Below are 12,537 nucleotides of genomic sequence, written 5' to 3' on the forward strand. Positions count from 1 at the left end.
GTTCTAAATGTAGTGACCTCAGATATAAGGAAACAAATATCTGTAATGAGAGGTGCAAGCTCCAACTTACACAGGCTGCAATGTCAAGCCTGTAGTCACAGTTTGAATGGTCTCTCGTGGGTGGCAAAATACATGCTGCAGTCCATGGGAGACCCCTGTTGTGCCGATACCTTTAGTACTTTGGTACCATATACTAGGTACGTACAAGGGTACACCAGTAACCAATTGTGGAGGTACAGAAGTACTTACTATGGTCAATTTAGGAATGAAGCTCCGTGACTGGAGTCCTAATTAGCAGGATCCCAGTCAGACTACGTGAGGGTAACAATGAAAGCAGATCCTACTTTCCTACAACATGTGTGAGAACTTTTGCCAGAGTACAGACAATGGCTTGGGTGTGGAGAGGTGTTTTTCTTTCCCTGGTAGGAAGACTAGATGAGGTGTCCCCAGAGACTCTATTTACTTCAAACAGACATCGCCAGTTACAAGGCAATTTTACGTGACATCTGGGCAGGCCTAGTTTGTGTCCTTCCAGCCAGGTAGGCTCAAAAGCCATTGGGAGGAGAACTGCCCTCAGAGCTGGATTGAAGTGACCTACCCTGTCCAGAGAACAAAGTGGGTGCACGGCTCTGCAGAAGGGTAGAGGGGTTTCCTTATATTGGATCTTGGAAGGAAGGGGCATTGTGGTATTGTTCACAGTGGGAAAACAAGAACCCTGTGAGTCTCTAAGTGTCTCCCCTGAGATCCGGGGGCTTTAAAAGTATAGTCCTATGATTGTTTGGGACTAACAGACTAATGGCCTGATTTAGATCTCAGCGTACTGGATGCTCCGTCACAATGATGATCGATATCCCATCCGCCCAAATATAAATCCCATTATCTCCTATGGGATTTATATGTTAGTGGACGAGATTTCCATCACCATTGTGATGGAGTAACATGTCTGCCGAGCTCTAAATCAGACCCTAAGTCAGAAGCTAAAGTCTTTGAATGAGATGAACCAGGTTGGTGTGTCTTACCTGGCTCCATTGGGATTAACCTGAACTTTCACCTAGGTGCAGGACTAACCCGACCATAGACTATTTTTAGCACTTTGTGCTTTTTGGAGCTATTTTCCCTTACATTTTCCATGTTGTTATGTTATGTAATGTTATATGGATTTGTAGAGCGTTATTTACCACCCGAAGGGTATCCAGGTGCTTGAGCAGGTGTGTAGGTCGTCTGCTGGGGGCTAGTTGAAGAGCGCGGTTTTTCAGCCTCTTGCGGAAATCAAGAAGCGATGAGTAGGTTCTGATGCGTAGAGGTAGGTTGCTCCATGATTTGGGTGTGATGTAGGAAAAGGCTACGCCTCCTATTCTGCTTTTACAGATACGGGGATGTGTGTGTGGGTGAGTGAGTCTGAGCATAGGAGTCTGGTGGAAGTGAAGGCAACAGTTGAGATATACTGGTCCTATGTTGTGCAGTACCTTGTATGCATGTGTGAGGAGTTTAAATTGGCAGCTTTCATATATGGGCAACAAGTGGAGTCCTCTGAGGTGTGGCCTGGGGTGTGTGTGATGTGGGAGGTCAAGGATGAGTCTAAAGGTGGCATTCTGGATGGTCTGAAGTTGGTGGAGGAGGTGGCTGGATTTCCCGCATAGAGTGAACTGCTCTAGTCTAGTCTGTAATTGACTAGGACTTGAGTGACAGTGTGCCTGGTGATCATGGGACTCCATTTATTTTCCTGAGGATACATAATATGTGGAAGCAGGTGCAGCTGACGACATTCACCTGTGAGGCCATGTTGATTTTGAAGTATAAGAACATTCCCAGGTTTCTTGCGTGGTTAGAGGGTATAGGTGTTGGACCAAGCTCTGGAGGTGGAGTCCCAAGTGGAGTTCTTGTTCCTGAAAATCTACACTTTGTGTTGTCCGAATGGTGTGTCAGGTAGTTGGATTTCATCCATTCCGCTACACAGATCATGCATTTGGTGAAGTTGAATTTGGTCATGTGAGGACTCATCCACCATTGAGAGGATGAGCTGGGTGTTATCAGCACAGGAAATGGTGGAGATCCTGTGAGACCTGATGACGTTGATGAGTGGTGCCATATAAATGTTGAACAGCATAGAGCTGAGAGATGATCCTTGAGGGACTCTGCAGATCATGTCCTTGGGTTTTGATGTGTATAGTGGGACTCTGACTCTCTGTATTCTCCCTGTGAGGAAGGAGCATATCCATTATCCATTGAATGCAAGTTACATTAGCGTACAATATATATAAGTAGAGGTTTTAGACTGCAATACATGGCAGACAGCCAAATACAAGAACAAAAGTTACGTAAGCTTGTTGGCACTTGTGCGAGGACAGGAAGCAAACACGATGTAAGAGGTAGCAAACAGTGTGTTACAAGATAAAAGTGTAGTGTGCATGGTACAATAGAGTACAAAAGATAGATAGAAGGATAATACTGCAATATATGGCAGACTCTCAAAGCACAAGTCACTGGGAAGATACTTCCATAGTCAAGGAGAATAGAACTCACCATATTATGGGGTCTTCCTTCTCATCTGAGAAGGCACAAATTGATTTTGGAAGTGTCTTTAAGGGAGGAGAACTTTGAGGTCAGTTTGAAGGCCTGGGATGAGGAGGTGTTCCTGGGTAGAATGGTTAGGGGACGAGTTAGATATGATTCTAAATCACACACACCTTAGTACATTGGTCATTTCTAACTTAGAATTCTAAGATTTGACTTAGTTTCAAGACACAGGACTACACTACTGCCTCTGTGGCTGGAGGTACGCATGTGATTGCCCCACCCAACTCCTTACGGGTTTGCATATGGACAAGCTAGTTCTCGCAACTGACAAACAGGCTTGGCCTTGTTAGCGTGGGGGGCATGGCTTACCCCTGCCTCATAGCATGGGTAACCAGGGTACTCCCTAAGGTACTTTCAGGTCTAGAGGAGGGAGTGGCAAACCAACAACAAGAGTAAGGGGAACCTCTATTCTGACCTATATTTCTTTACACCTGAGCATTAAAGTCTCTTCGAAATTACATGCAGGATGCTACAAGAAACATGAAATCATTCACTTAGACTTAGTATTTGTATTTTATTTCTTTCATTTACTTTCTATCATTTTTATAACAGTTTTATTTTTCTCATTTTTTAGTAATTATTTTATCAAAATTACAATACAGTGACATGGTGACATATTTACAAATGAGTTTAAAATGCAGGGTTAAATCATGTCTTGACAGGAACCTCTAAACAATACATATAGGAAACTCTCACTCTTACCATCATTCATACGTACTCAATCTTTCATACTGACTGTCCTGACATTACTAACACAACAAGCAACAGTGAAAAAAGTGAAAAACATATAATGTGTCCCAAAGTAGACTCCTCAAGGTATAACTGAACCCGTAGTTTTAAGTCTTCCTTTTTATTGTAAGGATTAATAGTCTTTTGTAATCCTTTCCATTCTTTCTTCGGGGTTTGATTTGATTTTGTGTGAGGGTCTCTGGTGCGTACGGCCTATGTACGTTTCGGTGGTGTCATTACTTTACTTCACCTTCTTCAGGGCCAACATGAAACTGGACAACAAACAGGTATATACATACTATTAAAACCAGGGGGTTCTCATTATCTGAAATAAGAACATATGTACCATCATTAATTTCTGAGCATCCATAAATCAATACAATACTTAACTGTTTAAATGAACTTGCCATGCCATAGGCTAACTTGTGCTAAACTCAAAAGATAGTCGAGTGAAAAGGTGCACTGAGCAGCTAGTACCTTAGTTCCCAGAATGAGGGAGAGGCTTGTAGTAAGGAATGGCTTACCCCTGCCTCATTGCAGGGAATATATATTGGTATTGAGGGGGGTGGGGACAGGGCTTCTAATGGATGTTTTATCTGTCACATACAGGAACCGCCCGACTCACATGGGGGGGCCACCTGACCTATCAACAGGTATAAGGGTCATGCACACTTTGGGGGGGGGGACAGTGAGCTAGGGTCTGGGACACCGATTTTCTCACCAGGAGTCATTACTGTCCCTGTTGTTGGGGCGTGCAGGTTACGCCCCATGGAAGTAATACATTGGTAGTCAACTGGTGATTGTAAGCAGGGCAGGTAGTTCCTGTGCAATAATGGGATGTTTTCACTTTTTAAACAACTGATGAGCCAGGGCAATTTGTTTATTTACTAGGCAATAACTGGGGTGTCCTCTCTGTAAGCAGTGACAGATTGCTGTGACAAAATTGAAATGCGTTTCTTTTAAACAAAAGGTGTGTCTGGGCATATCATACATCCCAGGTGCAATAATGGAATGTGTTATTTTGTAAAGCAACTGGTGCGCAAGTAAAGGGCTCTGTCCTGGCGATCGAGTTAGCAATAAGCTTACCGGTCAACGCTGTTTAGGGGCGGTTTCCATGGATTTGCTTTCTCTTCCAGAAATGCACGGGTTTCGTTCTTTAATGGTCCTACCACGCCTAGCAGACCTGCCTGCCGGGGCTTGGAGCAGGGACAGGGGAAGAACACACTGGGGCCAGTGTGTAGGGTTTCTGGGTCAGCACGTCCAGGATTGGAGTTTAACCTTTTTTCTAATTTCAGGACAATCGGATCAAGTACACAGGCACCACTCTGAGAAGTACCATGACATCCTTACACTTCAGCTCAGTTGTGCACATTTACCTGTTTCAGCCACTGGCCTCACCTCATAGATGACAGGAGGGATAACCACACGGGTAGATTGGCAGAAGACTGGTATGGAAATTATTAGGGGGGTGCCCAGGGGTCTTTGCCAGAAGTTATCTGAAGGTCAGTACGTGTGACACACTATAGGGTTTGCACACAGCATGGGAGAGGGCCTGTCCAGGGGGTCAGGGGCTACGGTATTGTCAAAGTCTAGACTTCCGTAAGTGTGACACATTTGCCCACGCTGAGACATTCACATAAGTTGCATCACAGCATCACCAGTTTCTTATACTCAGGCCCATTGGCACTATGGTGATGCGGGATCTATTTGTTCAGAATTCTGTGCCTGATTTAGCCACACATATATCCTCCTGTCTGACACCACTAGGACCTTCTAGTCTGGCTCCACTCCGGGTCGGGCTGATACATTAAGACTCTAACTTGTTTATTTCTCCGGACACAGGTTGGTGCGTTGGCCATGTGGCAATTGTTTTCCTTATTTCACTTGAAGGGTCCGGTTGTGGGCAGGCAAATTCAAACAGTCAAAAATTAAACAACCTGGGTTGACACGCAGTGGAGGGCACCTGGCTAAGTCCACTGGCAAGCTTTCACCTAAGACAGTATTTTAGTTGTTGGTTATGCAGGTATTAAAGTAAGGTTTCAGCTTGCAGTTTTTCACAAGCCAGGAAGCACGGGTGGTGAAGTATCAGTTCCCCCAGTTGCACAACATGTATATACAGCTGTATAGGGTGCTTGTTGAAAGCTTCATAGGGTCCAACGAGTGCCAGGCAAAGGGGGACGAATAGTACAAGTAATAAACACGATGAGATACTGTACACAGTTTAAGAAGGGACGTGCCTAAGCTAAACTCATACTGGCCTTATACTCATGTCAGAGAAGTTAGTGGCCAGACAGTGGGCGGTCCAACTATTGTATTTGTTTACGGTTGCAAGCATGCACCAAGAGATGGATCCCCAAGATCATCCCAGACAGACTATAAGTCCCGTCCTTTAGCCAGGCCTTGGCTGTTGCGGCCAGCTATTTTGTAGGTTGGGGTGCAGTATGCTGGGGGGAACATGGGGGCAGAGCTTAATCTGGCAAAAAATTATTGACGAAGGATTGTTGGGAGTTCCCACTGCTCTAAACGGGCAAGTATTCTTTTGTGGATTTCCCCTCTTGTTTACCGGCAACTATGCGAGGACACTCGTGCTTAGGACACGTACCCCATGGCTAGATAGTCACCTAAGGGGGGGATTTGGCCTCTGACAGGCCTTGCCAGGTCTGGGGTAGCCAATCACAATAGCTGGAGCCTGTGGAGTTGACAATGTTAGAAACTCAGACTGGGGTGTACTGAGCCATAAACCCCTCGCCTGAGCGGCGGGAGGCAGCGGGCTCTAGGTGTCTTTGAAGGACAGGCAAGGGCTTTATAGGACTGAAGTGCGTGTCACAGAATTTACTCTATCCCAGAAGGCTAACAGCGGTTAAACCATAAGACCAATATGGGAAACTTGTGACACACAGTCTTGTAGTTCGACACCATTACTGGTGTAAGTATCTAGGGTCACAAGCCGTTAGCAGGGTCCGGCACCTGTGACCAGTCAAAGGTGCAGCAAGCAGGGTAGGCTGCGTAGGTTGACACTTCACGATAGGGTGTAGTGTCTTGTGAATGGCACAATACAATTATTCCCTCAAACCTGTGTGACACCTTGCTGTGTGCAAACAAGTAGGAGGACCCCACTCTAACTTTGTAGAGGACGGTGGGGACACATTAGGGTAAAGGAAATAAACGTCCAGGTTCGTTGGACAGTTTGGGTAATGTCTTGTTTTAGTGTAGGACTAACAGGTATCTCTCTTTCCCGCTCCCTCAAATTGTTTGTGTTTTCTTAGAGGGGTATATTTTCCATGAAGAAGGCAAAAAAACTAACCTTATATTCATACAATAAAGAACAGAAGTTGTATCTTTGATGTTATTAAGATAGAGTTATCAGGTGGGAAGGCGTGAAGACAAGGGGAGTTGGTTTGGTTGTCTATACCTAAATTCTTGTTTCCATACAACAATCAACAAATGGACCTTTTTATTTTATTTTATCAACACTGTGATGAATATGCATATTGTATAATGGTTTTAATGAATTGTTTTTTAGAACATTGTATTGTGGAATAAAACTTGTATTTTGTTACCAGACTTAAGTAGTGATATGTTTTTAAATCAAAAAACGTTTATTTACTTAACTATTGTGTCAAAGATATTGTCCATTTGTTGATTGTTGTATGGAAACAAGAATTTAGGTATAGACAACCAAACCAACTCCCCTTGTCTTCACGCCTTCCCACCTGATAACTCTATCTTAATAACATCAAAGATACAACTTCTGTTCTTTATTGTATGAATATAAGGTTAGTTTTTTTGCCTTCTTCATGGAAAATATACCCCTCTAAGAAAACACAAACAATTTGAGGGAGCGGGAAAGAGAGATACCTGTTAGTCCTACACTAAAACAAGACATTACCCAAACTGTCCAACGAACCTGGACGTTTATTTCCTTTACCTTGCTGTGTGCACCAGGGTTAATTTGATAACTATGTAATTGTCTGGTCATTGTGGCGTAATAATGCACCAGAGAAGAAGACCACAAAGAACATATGGTGGGAATTAGCCACCATACGGTGGGAATTATCCAACAGTGGGGGACAGGCGAAATTGAGTGGTCAGGAACTCCCTCCCGGCTCTGTATGCAAGGCGCTCGGCAGGGGAGGCATTGGAGCCAGCGCACAGGATGTTCCTCTGAGCTATGCGTAATTTCAATGGGCAGAGGAGACTGGGCGTCATTAGACTTGGGGTGCTACACGCCAAACGCTAGGGGTGTTTGGAGGACAATGTGGTACTTCTGCCCAGGATAAGCATGGACCTGTCCTGCTGGTTGGGGAGAGGCCCTAGATTTTGCAGGATGTAAGTAGGAATGCCGGCCTTGGTGGGGGGGCCTGGCTGCGACGGTCGTCACACCCAGGGCTATGGCAGAGTTACAGAGCGATCCAGAGGCGGAAAGGTACTCAGGGGTACTCTTTTCAGGAGCACAAAGGGTGATGAGGCCGAATATCCTCAGGAAGTCTGTGCGGTGGACCCTGGGGTGCGACAGCGCCCCGTCTATCCTACGGGTGGTTGGAAACCTGTACAACCGGGGGTCGCTTGAACGATCCGCCCCTCGTGGGGGGGGGGGGGGTGCTTGAGCAAGAGGGTGGACCGATGGTTCACCGGAAGTGGGTGTGGCTATTCCCTCACCACAACCGCTAAGCACCGATTGGCTAAGGCCACGATGCAAGTTGGCCCATCAGGTGGTAGGCCGCGAGGGGCGGCTTTCCTTTGGATCGCCTGTAAGATAACCCACCAAGTTGGCATATGTGTATGCTAATAAACCTGCAGCAATTTTATCCCAACAAAAAGTTGTCTTGTCTGCTTATTTATGATAAATGCATGTTGCTGCGGGAGGGCTGGTGAGTGGGCCGATATTGACACTATGCGGGCCGACCGACACGTCCCCGCAGGGGACACTCATAAGAGGGCGGCCCCCTTAGTGCCACAAGATGGCACACGGGGCAGCCCAGTGTTCCACGACCCTAAAGGGTCCTGCTCGTCACTTCCGGCTGGGGTGGGCCGGGGAGAGGTATATATTCCTCCCATGCCCACCTGGCGGCCTCTTTGTCCCCTCACCCTGTCGCCGTTGCCCTCCCTACCGCATACCTGGCGCTTTCAAGGTGGGTGGAACTGTGTTTTAATGTTTTTATTTGTGTTGCAGGCAGAGCTACAGGGCGATCCAGAGGCGGAAAGGTACTCAGGGGTACCCTCTTCAGGAGCACAAAGGGTGCTGAGGCCTAATATCCCCAGGAAGTCAGTGCGGTTGACCCTGGGGTGCGAGGGCGCCCCATCTATCCTACGGGCGGTTGGAAACCTGTACAAACGGGGGTCGCTTGAACGCTCCGCCCCTCATAGGGGGGGGGCGTGAGGAAGAGGGTGGACCGATGGTTCACCGGAAGTGTGAGTGGCTATTCCCTCACCACAACCGCTAAGCACCGATTGGCTAAGGCCACGATGCAAGTTGGCCCATCAGGTGGCAGGCCGTGAGGGGCAGCTTGCCTTTGAATCGCCTGTAAGATAACCCACCATGTTGGCATATGTGTATGCTAATAAACCTGCAGCAATTTTATCCCAACAAAAAGTTGTCTTGTCTGCTTATTTATGATACTTGCATGTTGCTGCGGGAGGGCTGGTGAGTGGGCCGATATTGGCACTATTTTCTCGCCCCACAGTGGTTCATCTGCTGCCCACTACTGGTTGGGTGTCACTCTGCCTTTCAGCGCTCTGTGGCGGCGGAAGCCGTCAGAGCAGTCCGGGCCCGCACTCCTCTCCGTCTGCCGTCGCGGGATTACTTTGTGCCAGATGGCGCCACTGAAAACTCTTTGATGCGGGTCGGCTGTTTCACCCCGGGGCTCTTCACACGCCCCGCGGGCTATCAGGCCCCTCCAGTGCCTCCTCACAGGGGGTGTATTTAATGCCAGCACATCAGGTGCGGGATGGGCTCCCGAACACCGCCTTCTGCCCCGGCTCTTCACATGCCCCGCGGGTCTTCCGCCAATTTCGACGTCGCTACAAGGGGTGCCTTCAGCACGGGCAACACACTTCGCCCTTCACCACCTTCAAAAAGGGGGCTGCACATGCGGGATTATCCCGCTCGGCGCCAATGTAAAGATGGCGTGCGCTATGCCCACATACTAAGGTAAGGAGCACACGGACACGTATTGTTATGGTGCAGAATTGGCCATGAGCACGTGCAACCGGGCCCTTTTAATAACAGCCTCACGTCACTCATGACGCCTGTGAGGGTTGCGTGTGGGGGTGCAAGTGTGCCCACTCCCATAGGGGGAGTGGCTACTAACTCTGTGTCTGTCGAGACACTAGAATGTGTCTTGCAGGACACAACAACTGCCATAGGCTCAGCATCCATTGCCATCCAGTGCTTAGTGAGCCTAGTCCAAGTCACTGAATATCACACTTAAACAACTGAGCTGGGCAGAAAGAGTCGCTTGAGGCCACTTTTGAGTGGAGTACGGTGCCAACCTCTGCCCAGGTCCGCTGCTCGCAATGAGGAGGTCAGACCCCTCCCAAGCTCCGCACAGGAGGGTTGCTTAGCCCCAAAACGCTCCAAGCCCCACTGGGACCTCTCTTGTGTTCGCCCCAGTGCAGGAAACAAAACAGGAAGAGCCAGGCATGCCTGCCCCTTTGAGGGCACCCAGGCAGGATGGGTGGGGCGTGCTTTGCATCCTCCTGCTTTGTTGACGGTGTGATGTCACATCACCTCTCTTGTAATGAGGAGTACAAAGGACGCTGGAGTAATTGCAAAGATCCCTGTTGCAGGCTGGAAGCCAAAGAAGGCCCACTTAGACTCTCATTAAGAGTGGCCTGGACTAATCTCCCTTACATTTGCACATTGTTAATTATCTGCCAGGTACAGTATCCGTGCAGATTCTTACATACATTAGTGAACACCCGTCCTTGCACCACATGTTGTAGTGGTAACACTCTTGTGGGAGCCCTCTTGTTTTATCAAATAAGTGCAAATTGTGGGTATACATTGGCATGCAAGGAAGATGAGTATCTAGACGTACACTGCCCATGCCTATAGTGCCAATGTCGGCAGCGCCCCCAACCGGCAAATACAGCAGTACCATAATAAAGAACACACAAGACACATTGGTTGTTGGAGAAAACATTGCTGCAGATTTATTTTGCATACGAAATATGCCAACATGGCGTGGGACCTTGTCACAAAAGGATCGCTGTGGAAGGTAAATATACCTGTCCTCCGCCCACTCGGTGCACCGGAAATGACGAAAGGAAGCGCCTCGACCCCGGTGGTCCAGACACTAGATCCATGAGGTTTGTGCCTAATGTGACACCAAGGTGGCCGCCCTCTTATGTGGGCCCCCTGCGTGGTCCGCGGGCAGCCTCATTTCATGGCTCCATAGGGTATCAGGAGGGATCGGGATCACAATAAGGCCGGGGCACTCCTTAAAAAAGTGTCCCACATTCCTGGATCATGCCTTTTCATTAAACACTAATTGATAAGTCTCATTGGGCACATGTTTATAGAAATTTTTGGTAATTTTAACATATTATAGCTTATAGACCCAGTAACGTGGGTAAAAACTAGAAGCACTGATTTTTGGCCTGGTGGGCTAGGTGAAATATAATGGTACAAGTGCGACAACACTTGATCTGATAGGATAGGTATTTTAATATCCTGGCCTGTACGAAAATGACAATCACCCTAATGAGTATGTATTTTAAACAGTAAATGTCAGGCAAATGCACTTTACATTGATTGCTAAAGCTGCCCTAATGACCCGTGACTGATCGTTAAATTAACAAAGACAGAAAAGCTATGTTAAAAAGGAATAAGGTTTTTATTATATATAAAGATTCCTTTAATTATCATTCTCTGGTGTTTGCAGCATTTTAAAACATGAACAATGGCCAGTTATTTTTTTAATGTTTTTTGTAGTTTTATATAGTGCAAACTGGTCCCACAGGCATTGGATCTACTTACATAAGCAACAGTTGCGGTAGAGAAGATCAAATGTGTTTTTATTTTTCAGCCTCAGGACATATGTGATTCTCCAGAATCACAGGATGTTGATCTAATGCCGGGACACCAACATAGTTCTCGAGTTCAAAAGTTGGCATCTGTAGTCAAGGTAGCCTCACAGCTAGGCCTATGCAAACACACCTGTGCCCCCCCCCCACCCCCCGCACGCCCCCTCCCCACACCTTACACTCAGTGCAGAAACACATGGGCTAAAATGTGACTTACTTCATGAAGAGGTCTCGCCCATCTAAATGGGCATGCTAATGGAGGCCCATAGGTGCCCCCCAGGCCCCATTGTGGAGGGCCAGGGCAGTAGGGGGCCTTGCTAGGGGCCCCCAAAGACACTTTCAAACAGCCTGTTCATGTTGGAAACGTAAAGTGGCATCATAATGCCAATGCTAGAGCTGAGCCCGGCTCTGCCATCATTAGGGGATTATGATGGCTTCCCACGCTCCGACAGGCTTCTTGAGCTCGTCGGAACCGCATCAAATCCCCCCGCTGGTTTTGAACTGACCGCCGTCATCCATATGAGGCAGCCGGAATGAAAGCTACATTGCAATCGGGCTCATAGTTCCAAAGCTGCAACAATACGCAAAATATGCTAATGTTCCCACATGCCGATTGCCCAGAGACTGGCTTTGATGTCAGTGTAAGCTTCATTGTCTTTCAGTTCTCTCAAACCCCACTATTGCCAACAGATATGAAAAGAATGAACCATACCAATAGTACGGGATTATACACCAATCAGATTTTTAAGATTTCACCATATTTGATTAGAGTCTATATGAAAAAAAAATTGATAGTATATACGGGCCATCAAATATGATGACTTCCAATTGTTTTCTTAATGCAAGGTCACCTCAGTGGCTCCATATTTATCTTTTCTTTCTCCCTGCTGTCCTGTTTATTTCTAAGGCCTGTTTCAAATTAATTTACTATTTTTGTTTCCAACTCTACTTTTGGGAGGCGCCCTCTTCATTCTGTGCTATACCATTTTCTAATGTTACTCCTAAATCTTCCTCTCTTCTTTATTTCTAAATTCAACTTGTGTTGTTTCTGGGACATGCAAACTATAATATTACCACCCCCTGCTTAGTGTGTAACCTTGACCAAAGAGTCATCATATTTGAATATTCAAATAGGGCGATGCTCAGCACTAAGCGCTGGATATAACATGGTCTCTCCTGAGTATTCTTCAACAATAAAGCGAC

The sequence above is a fragment of the Lissotriton vulgaris genome, chromosome 5 (genome assembly GCF_964263255.1).
Source record: "Lissotriton vulgaris chromosome 5, aLisVul1.2, whole genome shotgun sequence".
Lineage (NCBI taxonomy): Eukaryota > Metazoa > Chordata > Amphibia > Caudata > Salamandridae > Lissotriton > Lissotriton vulgaris.